Here is a 21,314-nt window from a genome sequence, read left to right as displayed (position 1 = left end):
TTTAACTGTGCACCCCAACACCCATGTTACTCGGTACATGTGCACAGTCTAATGCATCCCTGTCATAAAGTTTACTTTATTTCTTATAGCTGGTTATTTAGATTTATGCTCTACTCAGTTGACAGGAAAGAGGAATTTGTTTTCTTCCATGTCCGTGTCCTTCTGCGGCACTCCGAGCTGTTGGAACATTAAAAGACTGCAGTGTTTAAATCTAGCAAATTCCCAGAAATCCAGCTCTCCTTAACAGCACAGTGTTCCTGCTCAATTAACAAAAAAATAAAAAAAGAAAAGAAGAAAAGAAAGAAAACTCTGACTTGGTCACCCCAAAGCTAAAGCTCCTTGTGATACTGCTGATGATCCAACAGAATGCCACACAGATCAGCAGGAGCAAACACTTGAAAAACAAGGAGAGCTCTCAGGGAGTGCAGTTGTCCAGCGTAGGCCAATGACCTTTTTCACTGTACTGCAATTTCAAAGAAAGCTATATGGATGCACACCTAAATTTAATGTGTTCTTTCCCGTCAAATTTTATGAAATACAACCTCCTGATATTAGCTTAATCTTGCAAAAAGACTATAAGAGGAAACAAACATCATCTTAGAGGAGGAAAAAGCCATAAATTCTTGTGCATTCACATAATGTGCACCTTAACTTTCTGGTTTTTTTTGTTTGTTTTTTTTTAGGTAAAACTATTAAGGGACCTACATTACTGTGCAAAAGCAGTTAGTCATCGTTCATTTCTTTATATTGGACTTCCAAGGAGCCGGACATTCTTGCCATTTTTTAAAGTGGTCTTGAGCAATACTTTTCCAGGCTTTCTGAAGGACTTTCAAAGTATTTTGGCTGTGTTTTCACTCAATTTCAGTCCCGTCCTTGTATCTTAATATTTTCAGAGGGATGTTTTTGTGCTTGTTTGTTTGTTGAACCACTTAACACTGACCTATGAATCGAACAAGCATAAAAAAGGCCCCTAAATCAAGGGATGAACCAGTGTTGTCTCTACACATAAGACAACTTAGTAAAGAACGAATTTTGAATTGTACCTTCAGGCACTTTGTTACTAGCAGCCTGTCACAAAAACACATCATTTCTTTGAATCTGTGAAACAGCTCTGTTGTTGCCATGTATGCTGCATTTTCCATGGATGTTGTTGATGAATCATGCAGGAAAATATAAAGAAATGCAGGATGACTAAAGACTTTTGCACAGTAATGTATAAAGTCACTTTAAATGTGTACAATAACTCAACAGTGAATATACCAAGGGCATGCCTGGGAGTCATCACCATCTAATGTATGCAAATATAAAGTCTAAACGGATGAAGCAGAGCATGATTAAGCAAATAAAGCCTACAATTTGATAACTTGAGGGAGGATTTGTCTTTTCATATAGAAAAACATGACTGCCCCACATTTTTTAAGTCCTATGTTTGTCTATGCAGCTCTATGACTTACTGTTCTAATTGTTGCTCTAGTGGTCAGTTCCCAGATGCTGTTATTAGAAATGAATCAGGTGATACAGAAAAAGAAAACGCTTTCATAGCTGGGAGCAGCACAAGATACTGTTAACCTTGTACCGTTGGGCGCTGAGCAAAACTGGGGATTAAAACTGGGGATTAAATATTTTGCTCAAGGGTACATGCAGAAAAGTTGCTGATGGAGAGGAAAACACTTCTCTACAACTAGATTTTCCCAGCTAGTCTGGGATTTATTTTATGCATGCAAAATGTGGAGAAAATAGGAATTAAAGTTTTCACATCAAGGATGAGAGACAATGGTCTCCCGTTATCTCCCCGAGGAGAATTATTTGAATATCAATGCAGGATCCCGTCTGTTCGAAATATCCCTTTTCAGCCACAATGAGACATGGAATATTTGGATGTAACAGAAAGGAGGCGAGACAAAGACGGCAATAAAAAGAGAAAAGGGGATCAGGGATAGATACACTGACTGAGATGGGTAAATAAGACAAAGGTGGAGAAAAGCAGACTGTGGAGCGGAGGGAAGATGCATGGAAAAAAGAAAAGAGGAGAGATTTGGTTTTGACAGGAGGCAAAGAAAGACCGAGGGAGCATGAAAGCGGCAGCTCATCATTAGCACCGTCACTCCCTTCCCCCTCCCTCTTTGTCATTCACAGCCACATCTGCATCCGAGCATCTAAACATTATTGAATAGCCCACAGAGCTGTGAAGCGGAGAAGACAGGTGGAATTGCATTCTAACGCCTCCAATTAAGCCGATCAATAACGGCCTGTTGGAGTCTTGCAGGCAGCATGAGCGGAAGGGAGATGGGAGTCAGGGGGAAGCAGAGGCACGAGGGTCGGGGGCATAATGAGGAATACAGAAGGCTGATCCAGTAAGGAGGAAGAGACAAAGGAGGTGGGGGGGGGGGGGGGGGGGGGGGGGGGGGGGGGGGGGGGGGGGGGGGAGGGGGGGGGGGGGGGGGGGGGGGGGGGGGGGGGGGGGGGGGGGGGGGGGGGGGGGGGGGGAGGGGGGATGGATGTGGGAAAACAAAGAAATGATAGAGAGGATGGTTCAAAGGCAGATGAAGGATAGAAGAAAGTGCTAAAGAGTGATGAACAAGAGGGGACGAAGAGGGGGAAGAGGGAAAGTTTGATTACGGCAGATGGGCAGATTATTATTGTGCAGCACGAAGAGCTGAGGCACAGGTGGACAGAGAGGGGAGAAAGCAGGGGTAACACACCACTTGAGCAGAAAGAAAGCAACATCTCTTCTCTCTCTCCCCCACCATCGTGATTTCCCCAGAGAGGAGGCGGAGGAAAGGAGCAGTGGCAGGGAGAGAATTTGCTTGTGGCTGAAAACGTCTCTTTCTGTCTCATTGCTGTTGTATCTTTCTCCTTTAGAAGTCTAACGGCATCCAAATGAGCAGGGTATCATAAATATGTCTGATCAAAAAAGAATTTTCAGTGTCGCGCATCTATCAGCTGTTACGAAATTGTGCTCTTTTTCGCACCATTAGGTTTCCTCTTTGTTGTTTGGCTTGCGCATCAGCAAATAACATGAGAACAAACGCCAGCAGAGCAGATGCATCAAGGATAAATGGCAACAAGCAGAGTCACTACTGTGTGTTTAAATGCTCTTTGTGAGGGCGTGTATGCATGCAGGCCTCTGTTTGTGAAGTGATAAGCTCGGCTCCAAAAACATGCAAAGCACATTTTTATTATAAACACCAGAACTGAATCCGTGCAAGCAAATAAGCCATTTCATGCTCAGTGGGAGCTACAGGTGTTGACCTGAATATGCATGTATTCACATACACCCATGCACAGATACACATACAAACACACACACACCTGTGTACATGAACACATTAATCACAACACCCACAAACACTTCTAATTCCAACTTTTAGAATGACGTCTAAAAGCAAATTACCATAAAGTTTTCCCATTTCTTGAATCATGACTACAGACCACCAGTGCTGCAGGTTTACGCTCATCCCAGTGCAGTTATTTCAGTTAATACTTCTGGACAGAGCAGCATATCCCTTCATTTTTTTTTCATGAAAATATCAATTGTGGATGGAGTTAATTCTGGAAGATCAGCTGATCTTAATGCTAGCTGCCACCCCAGCTTCTCCAGTTTATGCTACAACCCCAACTCCAAAAAAGTTGGGACACTCTATAAACTGATTTGCATATCTCAAAAAAAAAAAAAAAAAAGAAACAGACAACTGAAATTTTACTATAAAAAAAAACAAACACCATTTTAATTTAATAGCTGCTACGTGTCTCAAAAAAGTTGGGACGGTGGCAACAAAAGGTTGGAAACAGGAACATTTTGCAACTATTGAGGTTAGTTATCAACAGGTCAGCAACATGATTAAAAAGAGCATCTTAAAGGAAGTAAAAATGGGCAGGGCTTCACCAAAAAAAGAAAAAAAAAAAAAGGAACTGCATTTACAAATTCTGGAGCAATTTCAGAATAATGTCCATCAAAATTGTGAAGACTTTAACTATCTCATCATCTACAGTACATAATATCATCAAAAGATTCAGAGAATCTGGAGAAATCTCTGTGTACAAGGGACAAGGACAAAAATCAATACTGGATGACTGTGATCTTTAGGCCACGGCATTAAAAATAGGCATGATTCCTGTCATGTAAAACACTGCATGGGCTCAGAAACCCTTCCAGAAATCATTGTCTGTGAACACAGTTTGCTGTGCCATCCACAAAAGCAGGTGAAAGCGCTGGCTCCATGCAAAGAAGAAGCCATATGTGAACATGATCCAGAAAAGATCCAGGACTGTTGAGTACCTAGAATTCTATATGGGTCAAGAAAGGGACAAAATCTTTTTCCCAAAAGTCCAGCAATTGGTCTTCTCAGTTTCCAGACATCAACTGCTGTTGAAAAGAGAGGGAATGCTACACAGTAGTAAACATGGTCCTGTCTTATTTATTTATTTATTTTTAGACATGTTGCTTCTATCAAATCCAAAATGAGTCGCACATGAAATTCATTTAGATCTCACTCTAGAATGCATGTATGCAAACATGTTCCAGGGATGCTGCTTAGCTTTGGGTAGTGAAGATTAAAAAGGTTCTCTTTAGCTGAGACAGAAGCTTCACATTATTGTCACCTGCACTGCAGAGCATTTTGGCAAAAACAAACAAACAAAACTCAAAAAAGACTGAATTCAACAGTCAGAAACAGCTTCATTTTGAAGGTATAAATCAAGTGTGAGTGGATCCTTTCTTTACATCTCAGATGATCTACGTCTTAGAAAAAAACCTCTTGAGGGTGGCCTGAGGGCCTGAGCGGCACCCTCATGAAGTCTAATTGGGAAAAAAAAAGAATAGTTTATATTCAAATCTGTGTCCACCAATGTGGTTGAAAAGAAGAGTTTAACCCCAATTCTATGTTGCGTTCTGGAGGAAAACGTTATTAGCTTCTGCAAATTACATTAGCTTACATTTGTTGAAGATTCAGCACTTGCATTCGAGTGTTATACTCTTTCTTCTAAATCAGCTTTTCCATTAGACATAGTGAGGCATTATGGGGAGTGTCTGTTTCTAACAGAAAGAAAGTTTTAATAAAGGATGTCTGCTGTGCTGCTTCCAGGCTGGACCAGCCATGACGCGGAACTCTGGGATCTGCTATCTGATTGGCTGTTTGCCAGCGGCACACAGGATGGGGAGGTGTGGGGTGCGCCGAGTGTACTGCTTTGCAGCAGTGAGAGCAAGCGTTCCAGATGGCTGTGATTTATGAACCTCTCCGAATGGTGGGACTAATGAACACTAGTCGACATGTGTTTGGGATGGAGGGACCGTGTTCGGCCATCACTCTGTCTTTGAGGAGGGGGTCTCGGACACGGCATCATAACTACTAATGGATGCTGAATGCACTGCAGATATAGGCAAGCAATCCATCTGTTATATGTGAAACCAAGACTGGTTAAAAGCAACTGTATAGTTCAGAAATGAACAGTGTTTGATGTGCATAACATAACAATAACAAATTAGTTCAATTTGCACAATCAATTAGATGGATATAATGAAATATTAGGCCAGAATGGGAGGCCTACCACTAGCCATTGTTTGCACCTGTGCAACATTTCTGTTGATGTTAATTGAACACTATAGGCCATTCTGGATAATCCAGTCTACACTCTCATTTCATGTAATGCCAGAATCCCCATCTATGATCTAACAATCTCTAATCCAGCCATAATTATTTTTGTCAACCACTTACATGATTACTGAGCTATTTTTTTGCTGTTGCAGAGATGATTATAGGTACTTTTTTAAATAGCAGATAAGTGTAATCCCATTCCATGGATATGTCGCTCCTCCACCCTGGCACTGTGCTATCCAGTACTATGCTCCAGGTGAGCACAAGGTAAAAGTGATAATGCACGCTGTATTCAAAAATGGCAACTTTTAAGGAATTAAGAAAATCAGCTCCATTTATAAAAAATGTGTTTTTTTTTCTTCTTTTTTTAAATATGAACTGAGTTTTGAAATGGATTCAAATGTTTTCTTGGTTTATGGAGGCCCACGTAATCCCCGAACCAAAGCAAACCATATAAGTTATAAGACCTTTCATAATTTTCACCAGTGTGAGATTAGAACCCTTGCTTCTTTCATACAGCTTAAGCCTCTCATTAAGTCCAAGTTCAGAGCTAAATGCCTGGCAGTGGAATTTGGAAGAAAATAAAGGAAAAGTTAAAGCTTCAGTGTTACAACTTGACAGGGGACAAATTGTGCTTTTCCTTAGTTTTACCTAGCCTATAGAGTTCTGTGTGTCCCTCCCCATCACTGACCCACCATCAAACCGGTCGTGCTGAACGATGTTACAGGAAGCATAATGTTCTCCACGGCTCCTCCAGACCTTTTCACATCTGTCACATGTGCTCAGGGTGAACCCGAGAAAAGCACAAGGCACCAGTGGTTCACCTGCCAATTCTAGTATTCTGTGGAAAATGCCAATCGTTCTCCATGGTCCCAGGCAGTGAGCACAGGGCCCATTAGTGGACATCGGGCCCTCAGGCCACCCTCATGAAGTCTGATTGTTCGGTCAGAGCCATTCACACCAGTGGTCTGCTAGAGGTAATTTTATCGGGCTCTGTTCATCCTGTTCCTCTTTGCACAAAGGAGCAGATATCAGTCTGCTGGGAGACTGTGCTTGCAGAAACAGCAAGCCTTCTGGCAATAGCACGTATTGATGCGTCATCCTGGAGGAGCTGGACTACCTGTGACACATCTGTAGGGTTCAGGTATGGCCTCATGATAGAATTAGTGACACTGACCCTAGCCGGATGCAAAACTAATGAAAAAACAGTCAAAAAAGATGAGGAGGGGAAAAAAATATCGGTGGCCTCCACCTGTGACAACATTCCTTTGGGGGTTGTCTCATTGTTGCCCTTCTAGTACACCTGTTGTTAATTTCATTAACACCAAAGCAGCTGAAATTGATTAAGTAGCTCTGCTACTTGATGGACCAGATCAATATCCCAGACATTTAATTGACTTGATGCTGTACTCTGATTAACAAGTGTTCCTTTATTTATTTATTTGTTGTTAATTTATGTATTTCGAGCAGTATATAGTGGTGGAACCTCATATTAATAATGGTAAAAGTTTCAAATAATGAAGTCAGGGTATGCACACATATTCCCTCTGAGCCTAAAGCTCGGACTTCAAAGGGCTGAATCTAAATGCTCAGCTTCAGTTTTTTTCTATTCTTGGCTCTTTATGATGTCAGTGAAAGTCAATATCCTTAATATGGTCACATCAGTCAGGCTGTAACTGCGGGTCTGTAACAAGGCTCAGTGTAAATTCATGGTCCCTGGGTCTTGGACAGAAGGTTGTGAGTTTCTTGTGAATTTATGATTCCTTTTGTTTTTGAGAATCACTTATTTTTGAGTTTTGTTTCCTGGTTTCTTTTGTAATGGTGGTCAGTATTTATTTTACTATTAACAGAGTTGTTTCATTCACTTGTGTTTTGTGTAGGTCCTTATGGTTTTTTTCTAGTCTCATTACTGGAGTCACCTGTTTGAGTTACTGTAGCTTTCCGGTTGTATGTATTTAGTTCCCTTTTGTGTCCCATTCTGTTCCAGCCTCTTCTCTCTGGTTTTGTGTTTCGGTGTCTCCTGTCAAGTTTCCCCGTTTAGTTGTGTCTTATTTCCTTTTCTATTTTGGTAGCAGTTGTTCTCTTTGTGTTTGTTCTCTCTTTGCCCCACGTCTCCTGTTGTCTTCGCCACCTGGTTCCACTCCCCTCATTACTCAGTCTTCCTTTGTCGCATTGTCCTCATAGCCGAGTGTCTCTTAACTCTGTTTTTCCTGCGTGTCCTGATTTGGATTCCTAGCGTTCTCTGGGATTTGGAATTCCTGGATTTGTTCCTTTATGTTTTGGATTTGGATGTTTTATTTTTTCCTGGAGTTTCAGCATTAAAAGATATAATATTTTATCATCAGTAAGTAATTTTAAGAGACAGACATGAGATTCTTTTGTTGTTTACAACAAGTATAAAAATCATATTTTGTTTTAGATGTTTAGTTTAAATGTTTCTTTTATATTTTGAATATGGATCTTAAAGTGGTAAAAATGTAACTATAAATCCCTCAATCCATCAATGTGGATTTGTTTGTTAGTCCAGGATCAAGGATCTGAGCCTAACCCAGCTGTCACGGGGCAAAAGGAAAAAGGAAGAGCACACCCTGAACAGGTTAGCAGTCTGTCGCAGGCCTAACACATAGAGGCAAATAACCAATCACGTGCACATTAACACCTACGGGCAATTGAGAATTAACAATTATCCCAGTTATTACTGGTTATTAAAGTAACTATAATCCATCCATCCATTTTCTTCTGCTTATCCACAGCTGGGTTGTGGGGGGCAGCAGCCTAAACAGAGAAGCCCAGACCACCCCCTCCCCAGCCACCCCCTTCAGCTCATCTGTGGGAACACACAGAGGCATTCCCAGGCCAGCCAAGAGATATAATTAACCAGCCAATATATAACTCTCAGCTGGAGTAACTATAAATATAAACTGGATAAGCAATTTTTTCCCAAAATGATTGTCTTAATTTCTTTTACTCACACGTTCCAAGCTGTACATACAGTAGCTGTATAGCTGTTTATAACTTTTCCACCTGCCATCGATAATCTACCTCAAAAAAGGAATTTTGAAAACTCAGCCACTTACTTTTTAAGTGTTTGGCCATCAATCTCTCTTAGAGACACACTTGAAAAGCTTTTACAAAGTCCATCAAAGAAGAATAACACAAATCACTAGACCTCCAATACAAACAGTGTATTATTTGAGGTATTGCATATTTACTCCCCAGAAAAGTACACTCATCAATAAAAGTTGCTCTCTGCTATTTACCTACTGCTAAGGACTGTGGAAGGTATATACTTTGAATGTTTTTTTCCACGGTGCTGTGCCGGCTGATATGTCGTGGTGAATGAGAACAGACTTTCAAAGCAGCAGGAGATGGGAGGCTGCCACATATGGCTTCTTTTTAAACAGTACATGCTTTCTCAATCAGCTTCTAAGGGAAGTTGATCCTTTTAAAGACGTACAGGCAACAAAAGCTATGACTATATGCTAGCATGGTCTATGTTTAGATTCTACGTGTGACTTTTACACATATCCAGTTGCATAACTATTGCCCCTTAGCTAGGTTTGGAATATATTTAATAAAGATGTTTACATGCGCAGTGAAAAAAAGAATGTCAAGATTTGTGTTTGACGGAGTGAGAAATCTCTTCTGCTCCCATAGGTGTCAAGCTGCGTCAATCTTATTTTTTTTTTTTCAAGCCATGCTGTTTATAGCAGTAAGATCGTAAACAGACTGCTTCAAATGTCTGAGGAAAAGATTCAATTATGTTTTTGAGAAGTCAGATTCAAATTTATTGCATCACTAGTCCTCGGCTCTTGTTGTCTTCTAAGACATTTGCAGATTAAATGCAAATGGATCGGCAACCAAGCGGCTTAGAAGTTACAAGGTAAAAGAAAAATCGGTTTTGCTGCTGGTCTGATGAGGTTTTTATGCACTTTTCAGACTTTTGCATAGATTCCACAGAAATGTGATTTTGTTGCAAAGTAATTTCTGGTGAGTGACCTCCTGAGGAAGTTACTCGACCCAGCAAAGAAACAACCAGACACGGGATGTCTGCACACACATTCACACTCATTGCAGATTTAACAACCATAAGACAAGTTAAGCAGCAAGTGACAGAACTGCAAATTTTCCTTTGATAGCTGATTTCAAATCACCCCACAACTGACAGCCTATGTGCTACCCTTTTATGCATCCAACTGTCAAATCCCATATAGAGTGCTACTTTAGCACGCCTACTGTCATTGCTGTCTTTGCAAGCCCCTTTGCATCCCAGCTCCACCCCAGGTCGTCCCTTTCTTCTTCCTGTGTCTTGATCAATGCCTGTTTACTGTCGCTGGTGCCTCCTCTTTTATAATGGGGGTCTTGCTATTGCTCCCAGAATTGAGCCAGCAAATAAAATCACTACAGATGGAGATAATGTATCTGATGGGAATGGTACTGCCTGCAATAACATTGTGTAGCCCTTTGACTCCAGAGACCAAATTTCAAACTAATGTGAGCCAAGTGTGAAGTTTAGTTGGACTTGCTGCCTCTCGTTCTTTTGTCTTTCTGTAAGTTACATAAGTTAGTTAAAGATCATTACTGGTTAAGTTTTGAGTTTCACTATGCTGATGTCATTACTTTCATAAATAAATTGTCCATTTTGCTCTAATAAGGATTATTATGGCAACCATTTAGCAAGTGCCCTTCTGTGTTCCCTCTTCTCAACACCAGTGAAGTAGCTCCCTTATTTGCATAGAGATGCTACAATGGTGATATGGTCTGTTAATCACCAGACACAGTCTCCAGTGGCAGCTGACTGAGTCAGATAGAGAAAGGAAGTTTTAAAGTCAAGTGGGAGGAAACAGAACTGCAAGGGAGTAATCATGTGGATTTACTGTGCAAAAGACCTTCTACAAAGGCAGTCGAGGGTAAGAGAGGTGTAATTTTCCAACAGCAATGAGGACAACCAGATACACCTCAACGCTGCCCAAAGTTCAAATTGGAATAAAAAGGACAATCTTGTACTCTAAACTACCGGAAGACTTTTGAACACTATATTTTCCAACATCGTGTTGCCAAGATGACATGGACACCAAAATAAGTACACAAGCGTACAGCGTGTCTTTCATATGTGAAAAGCTGAGTGTTTTCATGTAGTTTCATGCAGTTAAAATACAACATCCCTTGTATTGATTGGGCTGGGCAGAGAGATTGGGCTGGAAATGATGTGCAGCGGGTTAGGGTGGTTAGGGTGATTAAGGATCGAGATGGGAAATGTGCTAACAAGTGAAGAGAGTATGATGAGAAGATGGAAGGAGCATTTTGAGGGAGCTGAGGAATAAAGAAAATGAGAGAGAGGGAGGATGGATGGAGGAAAAATTAATGAATCAGGAAGAGCAGAGGATTATTAAAAAGGAAGTGAGGGCAGCTATTAGGAAGATTGAAGAGTGGAAAGGCGGTTGGTCCAGATGATACCTGTGGAAGTATGGAGATGTCTAGGAGAGAGAGCAGTGGAGGCTGAGTGTTGAAAACTTTAAGATTTCATTGGGAGTGACCAGAATGGAGAAGATTAGAAATGAGTACAACAGAGTGACGGCTCAGGTCGAGCAATTTGGAAACAAAGTTAAATCGGCAAGGCTGAGATGTTTGGACATGTGCAGATGAGGGATAGTGGATATACTGGACAAAGGATGTTGAATATGGAGCTGCCAGGCAGAAGGAAAAGAGGAAGACCACAGAGAAGATTCATGGATGTAGTGAAGGACATGCAGAGAGCTGGTATGAGAAAGGAGGATATAAGGATAGGGTGGGTGAGAGGCAGATAATCCGTGTGGCGACCTCTAAAGGGAGCAGCTGAAAGAAGAAGATGACTAAAATACAAAAAAATGCAGTCATCTATATTAGATAATCAAGCCATCTGTGATATTCTTGGTGAAAATATTTGAAAACCAATTTATTCCCAAACTGTAAAGAAACCGATTTGTCAGCATCGCTCATGGATGGAGCTCACTGCTGTTTGATTCTGCAGGTTGCCAATTTAAGAACTGGCCACAAACAAATGATGAAAAATGGCCTGTTGGGTTAATTCAATTTTTCTTTTTTTTTCTGTTAAAAATGATCAGTGTCCCTTTTAAATAAACAAATAATAAAATTTAATGAAGCAATCTAAGTAATACTGAGCCAAAGCTTGCAATTTAAACTAATTCTTTCATAGTTGGTGAGAAACATCCATAACAGCCTTTTGATATAAAAAGTGAAGAAAAAAAATGTGCTCGATGGATGCTTCGGGGGCTGAAAAACAGAGAGGCTGAAAAGTCTGGCTCCAAGTTTGCCTACTTGGCTACGTTATTTACAAGAACAACATAGTTGATGTAAGCACAAGGCAACACTCAGACAAAAGGTTTGGCTGGCTCCGCCCAATTACGCGCAACCGTGGAAGCAAGAATTGAGAGATACTGCAAATATATACAGACACAGATGCACAATCCAACGCTTGTGCATTACATACACACATATGTACGCCGAATTTATTCCGTGTGGAGAAAAAGTCTGAACGAGGTCGATCAACATGCAAACAGACATCATCTATTCCTCTCGCATACAAACAAACTCGCACAAAAGAAACAAGAACAGCTGAGGACAGGTAGAACCCAAACCACAGTGAGACTTACTGAATATTTCATTATGTTTTTACTGGCCTGTCAGAAGCATTGGTGATGTGCAGTGTGATGTGTGTGTGTGTGGTGTGTGTGTGTGTGTGTGTGTGGTGTGTGTGTTGTGTGTGTGTGTGTGTGTTTGTGTGTGTGTAAGTGTGTTCATACAGTATCTGTGTCTCCATATGTGCAGATCAGAACTGTATACATCTGTGCTGCCGATTCTTGTTTTTATAGTTTCATGTAAGTGTTTTTGTGGGTGTTTGGCTGAGTGTGGCAGCCTGCAGTTCTGATGGACTGTCGAGCCTGTGACCAGCTAGAATCAGTTCATCAGGACATGATGATGTGCCAGAGAACAGGCGTGTCACATGATGATTTTGGCAGGGTGGTGAGTTTACTTCTAGTAAATAGAAAAAAAATATTTTAAAGAAGCTGAATAGCAAGTCAAACTCTTACAGTATCTAAAACACCCGTATCTACTTTGTAAGACAGCATCTTGTACTACTTGGCACATTAGCATACATTTTAACGGATCAGCAAGCTTGTTTTTTGGACTGGTTAGTATAACATTTTCCATAATAATATGTAAATTATGGTGCAGCTAGGAGCCTTTCCAGGCAGGGTAGGCCCATGGGACATGGAAAAAATAAAGAAAAAAGCATACATCAAAACCCTAAATATTTGAGGCGTATAGTTTGCCAACTTGAAGTCAGAAGATCCTCCGTGACAAAAAAATATTACTTTATAAAGTTGTACAATTAACATTGTGTACACCTGTTCAACTGCTCCTTAACAAAAATAGCTATTCACATAGCAGCAACTCAATGCATTTAATCATGTAGATACGGTCAAGACAACAACAGGCAACAGCAACTCAAATAACCACTCGTTACAACCAAGGTATGCAGAAGAGCTCACCTGATGGTGTGGTCTTCTGCACCATGTGACAAAGCTTAAATCATCTCAAACTGGTTCCCTGAACATGACAGTGAGTTCACTGTACTCAGTCACCAGATATCAATCCAACAAGCACCTATGGGATGTGATGGAACGAAAGATTTGCAGCACGGATCCTCAGCCGACAAATCTGCAGACCAAAAATCTCTGAAGAATGTTTCCAGCACCTTGGTGAATCTGTGCCATGAAGAATCAAGGTGCTTCTTCTTCCAGCACTAGCCAGGTGTAACTAATGAAGCGACCAATGAGTATAGCTATTTAGCAGATATAGTGATGATTCGTTTAAAGAGCTATTTCTCGCCACCTCACAAATATTCACTCATCTTTTGGTCTTCCCTAATGCCTGAGGGAACTATACTATTTACCAGCTAGTTGATCATGTTGTTTGATCAACTGGCAGTGAGTTCATCAGAGCTGTAAACACTTGCCTGAGACTGGGCTGATCAAATAAGAGGGACTAAAACAAAACTGTAATTGTGGGTTGTAGAACAGAAACAAGAGCTGAAAGATGCAAAATATTCAACAGAACCAAGTAACTGTTCAGGTTTGTCAGACCACATTTACCTTATCCAGGTATTTGATCAATTGTTAATATAAAAATATTGATTAGTGTCTCCTTTAAATTAGTACTTTTTTGTTTGGAAATATCAGTTTGCAACATTCTGTAGAAAAAGACATTTACATCTGTCAAAAACTACAATCAATATTTCATATTCTACTAAATCTTGGAAAATTAAAGTATCAGATTTTTTTCCTCAGCAACAGCTATAGTGGCTATTGATTAGTATTCAGTCCAAATATAAGCAAAAAGTGTGACCTCTTGAAATCTAAACAAACAATAGAACAATACACCAAACAAACTGCCATTCATCTGCCACACCAACTGCTGCTGGTCATCATGATTTAACTTCTAATTTAATCATTGTTGTGTTTTTTTCAGAGCTTCAAAAGACAATAGGTGGTCATTTCTTCTCTGGCAATATCTTATTACTGAAAGAAAATAACCTTCTTCTGTTATGAATGAAGAACTAATAATGGGTCTTTATCTTGCAGTCTTCAATTCAAAAAGATGGAAGAATGCTCGAGAGAAAGAGATGTGCGTTTTTCCTTCCAGCATCATTCGGCCCTAATATATGCTGGAAAAGTCAGGCAGACACTGGCAAGCTTGTTAGAAGACTAGCAAACTGAGAGCTGCAGGGGTGCTGAGGTCAGTCTGTTTTCCCTCTGTCTCCTCATCCTTGCACCCTTTCTCTTCTTTCTCTGGTGCTTTTCATCACCCCCGAACTCCCTCACCTCCTCCCCCAGTCTCACTCCTCTCTGTTTGTTTATCTGTCTGCTTGTTACCCTCTCACTCCGTCGTCTCTTCGTGTGCCCCCCCACCCCACCCTTCCCGCTCTCCCTCTTCTACCATTTCCCTCAGTAACAGGTGAGTTCCCAGAACTAATTACAGGAGGCTATCCCAAGGTGCAGCGGGGGCCGGCTCATTTGCAGGGAGCGCGAGCCGAGAAGGCTGTCTAATAACATTTTCTACCGCCTGATTAAAAACAGCCCATAAATCACTTGTTCACATGGGTCTATGTACACGCACGAGCATGTGTACACACACGCGCGCAAATCCCACACACATACACACGCGTAGACTCAAATAGAGCCATCAGACTTGTGCTTTTAGCACACAGTCAAATACTGTACAACCAATTCGAGTGTCTGAAGGACACACATACCCATACACCATCACTGTCTCACTGTCACATAAAGCCAGCACAAATTAGGATGTTTATACTTGCATATAATGTTATAGTATAGTTATAGATTTTATATAGTTTACACACAGAATGCCTACAGTTTATTTTCTATTATAATTTGCATGATGAGGATGATAATGACCTCCAGCACGAATTTAAACAATGGAAATGAGCAATGTCAACACGATTGCAAAGCGATTTCAGCGGATGAGCAGAGAACTCATTAACACGTCTCATTCGTTGACACTCACACCCCCCGCCATTGATCGTCCACACCGGCCGCATTTGCTGTTTACATCTTCCTTACATGCTGAACAAGGAAATGAACATGGGACGGCCCGTGGAGTGTCAACACGTGGATGACAGGTGGACACATTAATAAATCTGCAAACACACACCTCCTCTCCTGCACCATAATTAAGTGGCAGCCTGCAGAGGATACTGAGGTCATCTTTGGGGTCGTTCTGTAGATTTTTTTTCCAATTAATCAATAAATCTTTAGCCCTATTAAACTGTAATTTCCATAAGACAAATTGGACTGCTTTAAATTGCTTGTTTGACCACCAGCCTCAACCCTGAAGACAATCAATATATCAAGTAACACAACAAATGGAGACCAGGGTTTTCTCTAGGGCATCGGCAAGCCCGGTGACTCTTCCGACTATGCAAACTCCCGCCCGAGGTACAGCTGCAAGGCTTAGGCAATTTTCTCTTCCAGAAACCCTGTATTGATATTATGAATATTTAGAACCTGGAACAACTTAATGTTCTGCATTAATTTGCCTTAAAAATTGTTTAGTCAGATACAAAATTTGGCACACTGCCTAGCCAAATAACTTACTAATTGTTCATGCTTCAAGGTCTTTTTGTAACAGCTCAGAGAGGAAGAAGGCCAAAATGCAGGACCAGGAGGCAAAGTAAAATCTTAAATTCGATGTTTAATGCAGGCATGGCTCAAGCACATGAAGTCCGTCAGTGAAAGCAAGCAAATCCATTAAAGGGCAGGCAAAAGGCAAAATTTGATAACAGTCAAAAAAGTCATGGCTAAAGAGATCAATGGGAAACACGTGGAATGCTATGAATCGCTGAATGCTTGATGGGAAGTGTTGCTGGAGTGATTAGACAGGAACAGGGGTGGCAAATAAAAGACAAGTGATATTTAGGAGGGCAAGGCAGAGTGGACAGCAAGTAGAGAAAACTGAATCTAAATATGACAATCCAAAACCATGACACCTGAAAGTGAGAGTGAAAGTGAAACTGTCGATTTACCGTTCATCTATGATTCCTACCCCTCACCTATGTCCATGAGCTTTTGCAGTCACCAAAAGAAAAAAGAATGAGATAACAGATACAGGCAGCGGAAATGAGCTTCCTCCAAAGGGTGGCTGGGCTCAGCCTTAGAGATAGCCCGAGGAGCTCGGTCAATTTGGGAGAGGCTCACATTAGACCAGGTTAGAGCTACTCCTCCACACTGTAAGGAGCCGGTTAAGGTGGTTCGGGTATCTGACCAGGATGTCTCCCAGGCGGGTGGGTGAGGAGACCCCAAGGCAGACCCAAAACATGCTGGAGAGATTACATACAGTAAAATCACCTAAGTCGGATTCAAATGGCCCATGGAATTTCATCCAACTTATAAAAAATCTGTCTTATGTGTAAGTCAGAAAAAATCTGACTCTTCAAAATTCTTACAAATATCAGACAGTTTTGGGTCTAATATCGCATTTCACTGTCTTTCTGCTTCAACTCTGGATTTGCCTCCGCAGATTTTATAATCTCCTATTTTTGCTCGTAATTGCAAGTTTGTAGCTTACGCTTGACTCCTGTGCTTGTCGTGATTGTCCTCCGGTGAAATGAACTGATTCGCCCAGTGAGCCAATCCAGACATCATGTGACTGTATAGACACTCAAGCCATCTCCATGCATTGTTATTGTGTGTAGTTGTACATGAACGAGCCGATGCATAGAGTTTGCCTAGATAGTAGATATTGGGAGTGGCGGCAGCTGGGGAGGGCTTTAGCACTAAACTCATCCAACTTATGCACTCACATTTATTGGAAAAGCTTACAATGTGACCAGATTTTTTTCATCAGCCGAGGTGGTCTAAAAACCAACTTGTTATGATCCAATTTAGGTGATGATTTTTATTGGAATTAACATTAGTAAAAATTGGGACCTGCAATAGCCATCCGACTAGAGTGAAAATCCGATTTTGTGCAACTTCGACTTTGTCTTCGATGTCTGCTGTATTTTATCTTTCCTGGTCTCCTCCTGGAAGAACTGGAGGAAGCAGCCAGGGACAGGGAGGTCTGTGGGTCTCTGTTTAGACTGCTGCCATCGTGACATGACCCAGATGAGTGGCAGCAATTTTTATTTGAACATGAATTCATTAGACTTAACATTTTATGCAAAATTACTCTGCTGTCCTACATGAAGCAACAGTGTTGCATTTTACTGTTTTATTTTTTCTGCTCTTTTTAGATCTTTATCACTCGTTCCTCTGGTAATGTCTCTGATTGAAGTAGGCGGTGTTCTGTTTATTGATATTGTGCAGAAGAAAAGTCAAAGGATGAATCAAATGCCTCTTTTTTCTGTGAGCACACACAGAGCCTGAAGCAGAAAGAAGTTAAAGAAAGATGATAACCTCTGCTGTGATGGCTATTATCTCTGAACTTGGGTTTTAGTTTTTTTCTAATGTAAGGAAACCCTGGCTAGTTTGAACTTGCTTTGCAGTACGGCCCTCAGGGCATGTTGAGTTTTGCATTTTCAATTTATATTCCTATGATCTAAACATTAAAGTCTTGTTTTCCATTAATTTTATGTCTTTTACACTAAATAATCAACCCTACTCCAAGATGGAAATCAGTTGTTTTTATAGCCCTACTGCCGCTTACGATACTATGCCAAAGGGCCAGGATCATGCTAACAATAAGGTCATTATGCTAAGCGCCATCCATGTGCATATGTGCATAATGGATCTCCAGTAGTGTGTACTAACTAGCCCCATTGAGGTTCAAATCCTGTAATGCTGTTGCTTCTGGCAGCTCCTGGCACAATAACTCAGTCAGCAGCTTAGCAGTGATAGCATCAACCAAAACAGTGTGGAGTTTGCGGTCAAATCGCATGAGCTGTTGTTGGATGAAGGCAAAAAAAGGTACGTTTTTTTTTTTGTTTGTTTTCCCCAAGAAACTCTTCTAACATTTTACAAGTCTGTCGTACATTTTCAGTTTGATGGAACTTCCCTGTGAGCCCAGCAGAGTAAAGCCGAGCCTGAATCGAGCATCGGGTGGTGAAAGTTCGATATCACGGCGTGCAGGCTGTCTCTTCGACAAACAGCAGCGGGGAAAATAGCGTTACAAGATAGGTGTCAAAAACGAGGCAAGAGTGAAATCTGAAGCGACTTACAGTACAGCTCCCGCAGAGGTGGGAGCAGCTGATTTCTCCTGCTGCTCACATGTCAAGCTGTTTTTGTGAAAGTTCATGCTGAGCCGCGGCTCGCACCGCCCGTTTCACACACCCAATACATGCTGTCAGATAATCAGCATACCAAATCACATGGCAACTCGTTCATAGCATACAGGACTGCTCTGGGGTTGTAAAATTTAATGAATTCTTAGTTTGTGCTGCAGAGATCAATGTATTCATAAATTTACATTCCACATTGAACTCAGCGGTGAGCATTACACCCTTGAACTCACTTGGTGCTCATTTCAGCTTTTATTTCCTTGCAGCTTTATATAGTTTCTCCCAGGAAAACTGTAGGAGCTCTGCAACTCAGTGTAGCCAGGAAGACACCGCAGATGGCTGAACATGTTGAGTACGGGTACAGGGAGTGTATCTCCCTCCCTGTGCGCTGCTGCTGATGGACTATCGGGCCGTCTCATGATCACTTACTGAAGTAGGAATCCCGCCAAGAGATTATGATTGGACTATAATCGCCAGCTAGCTGGGAGGTCCTGATTTTGATTCAATGCTTGAACTTTTCTCCTCCACTTATCTGATTTTCTTGTCATTGCAGGGACACGCATCGCATGGCTGAACATTAAATTAAAACTTTTTGCAATTATCTCAAGATTTCAAGCCGAGTGCTCAACGTAATACCACACAAAAGGATTCCAAGAAATTTCAAATATGTGTGTGTGTGGGATAGAGGGAGAGAGAGAGGAGAGCGAGAGCCTCAGATTGCATGCCTGCGTGCATGTTGTTTTGCATATAGTTTTGCTGATGCAGGCAGATATGGGCACTGCATCTTCACTCAACGTTCCGAGCCTTGAGCTAGAAAGGGGCACAACCCAAAAACAGCAGAAATCAAAGCGTAAGCAAAATCCTGAAATAAATATGCTCACAAACAAAAACACACAGCCGCAATCCCCCCGCCTTATAGCTCTTTTTCCACTTTAGCAGCTCCTTGCAAATATCATATTTGATTTAGACACACATAGTGTTTGGCTTTACAGTGGGATGACCAAATGAGGCACATATCCTCTGCACACACACACACACGCTGAGTAGCTGCTGTCGAGAAGATGTAGTGCTCAGGTGCTGAAGCCCCAGAGTCACGTTGTCCAAATCTATAAAAGGTAAAAGATTCCCATTAAACAACCTTGGAGTGACACAGCATCTGCCAAAGCCTGGGCCATGCGTCACGCCGGGCTCCATGCGCTTCCATCACTGCAAACACTTTCAACTAGTCACAAAACCAGAGCGCGCTACCTCTCCTCATAACAAATCAAGGCACGGTGCACCCTGGCATACTGTAGCAACTTTGTCTTTCTGTTTCCTGTTTTCTCAGGTTACACAACTGAAGAGTTATGTAAGCACTGTGCTAAAATTGGGGCAAAGCAGAAGTGCCACACACCTACCTACCCAAAAATGATAAGGAGAACAGGCATACTCAGGGGACTGGTGGGACTTTGGGAAAAAAATATCCTAGGCTCATGTTTGGATAACCGTTTGTAACAAGTCAGAGCTGAGCGTAATCTCATTGCGCTATTAATAAAAATAATCACGTTCTATTTCTAGACCTTTTATCAGGCTGTGAGTGACGTGAAAGACACTCATCTAGTGGTGAAGGTTTCTGAGGATTCAAACACAAAGTCAACACAAATGTATGAGATCTATATTTTTAAAAAAATCATTTAATCCCAAAGTTTTTTTTTCTTTATTGCAGTTTAAAAATAACTCAATTGTACAGTAATTTAGCCAACTTTGGTAAAGAAGTCCATGTTTCCATTACAGCACTTATGATGGATTTAAAGAAAATAGCAATAAAGAAAAAATATTGCTGGCCTGGTAGGATATGTATATGAATTTATATATAAATTATATATATAAGTTTTCAATTTACTGAAAGTTTTAGACTGTAAAAACGTCAACGCTGCAAAGTGTGGCAAGTCTTCTTTTTTAGTATACACCCAAATTATCTGGAAGCAATCTAGTTGTAAAAGAATAGCAAGTTTATCTCTTGCTACAGCTTATGTCTAGTGGCTCCATGGTTTATCCGTTACAACAATACAAAAAATATCAAATAATATATAAAATCATAAACCTTAATAAAACATCAACAAATAAATTATGTGAAAGGGCAGGTTGTTCCAAGATTTAAGGAAAGAAAGGATTAGGATAGGATCTGGCACCTCTGCTTTTGAGCCTGGAACTAGGAACATCCAAGAGCAGACCTCAGGACTCTGGCAGTAGTGTAGGGCTGTAAAGGTTCAGTTAACCAGGGTAGCGCCAAACCATTGATGCTCTTAAAAACAAGTAATATAATTTTAAACTGGATCCTAAAATTGACTGGAAGCCAGTGTAGAGAGGCCAGTACAGGTGTGATGTAATCGCACTCTTTCTTTCCTGCCAAAAGGCAAACTGCTGCATTTTGTACAGCCTGCAGGCAACAAAGTAACAAATGATCATGGCCATCATGTAAAAAACAGTCTAATCAAGAGGTAATAAAGGCATGAATTACTTTCTCAATGTGGAGGAAGTTATGTCTTCACCTTACTCAGGAGTCTTAATTTAGACAAAGCTTTTCTGAACAAGAGAGTTAACCTGTTTGTTGAGTTTAAAAGCACAGCCAAAAATCACACCAAGTTTAATTGCAACCGGGTAATAGTAAGAAGCTAAAAGACCAATGGCACTGTAATACCTATTTAAAAGGTTGGGTTGCCCAATTAAAATAATTTCTGTTTTCTTCTTTTTCAGGCTAAGGAAATTTATCTCCATCCATGAATGTACATCTCTAAGACAGGTCACCAGAGACTGAATAGAAGCATGGCTATTGGTTTGTATAGGCAGATACACTGATCAAGTACTGTATAAAACTATGACCACTGACAGGTGAAGTGGATATCTCTTCATCATGGCACTTGTTAGTGGGTGGGATATTT

General features: G+C 41.0%; 1 protein-coding gene across 1 annotated transcript in view; it reads right to left on the bottom strand.

Annotated features, from left to right (window-relative positions):
- Positions 1–21,314, bottom strand: part of ncam2 (neural cell adhesion molecule 2) — a 488,348-nt gene that overhangs the window by 448,254 nt on the left and 18,780 nt on the right. The window lies entirely within an intron of this gene.

Source organism: Archocentrus centrarchus, chromosome 2, assembly GCF_007364275.1.
Source record: "Archocentrus centrarchus isolate MPI-CPG fArcCen1 chromosome 2, fArcCen1, whole genome shotgun sequence".
Lineage (NCBI taxonomy): Eukaryota > Metazoa > Chordata > Actinopteri > Cichliformes > Cichlidae > Archocentrus > Archocentrus centrarchus.
The sequence above is the reverse complement of the archived record's forward strand: the minus strand, read 5'-3'. Positions and strand labels throughout refer to the sequence as shown.